Raw genomic sequence first — 439 nt, 5'->3', positions numbered from 1 at the left:
TTTTTTTTTTTTTTTTTTTGCCCCGGGGGGCCCCCCTCGCCCCTGGGCCGCCCCCTTGCGCGGACCCCGCTAGCTGGGTCAGGGCCTCCGCGAGCCGCCCGGGGCGCTAGGGTTAATGGGGCCGCACCCCGAGGGGCGAGGGGGCGGCGGGAAGCAGGCTCCTGAGCTGGGAGCGAGTTCAGGGATCGTAAATAGCTGAGGGAAAACGTGTTAATTGGAACTTTATGCAGATGAGCTGGGACCAGGGGCTGGGGGGTGGAGGGAGGGAGAAGGTCACGCGGGTGCGGGACCCGAGCCCAGGTCCGAGGGCAGGGGAGGAGGGCTCTGGCCCGGGAGGATAGGTGAGTGTCCTGACGTCTGGGCGTTGGCCTCTGGTGAGGGCCGCGGGTCCCTGCAGGAGAGGCTTCCTCTCTGACACCAACCGCCCCCCCCCCGCCCC

Source organism: Ailuropoda melanoleuca, chromosome 16 (genome assembly GCF_002007445.2).
Source record: "Ailuropoda melanoleuca isolate Jingjing chromosome 16, ASM200744v2, whole genome shotgun sequence".
In the NCBI taxonomy this organism is placed as follows: domain Eukaryota; kingdom Metazoa; phylum Chordata; class Mammalia; order Carnivora; family Ursidae; genus Ailuropoda; species Ailuropoda melanoleuca.
This window is presented reverse-complemented; position numbering follows the sequence as displayed.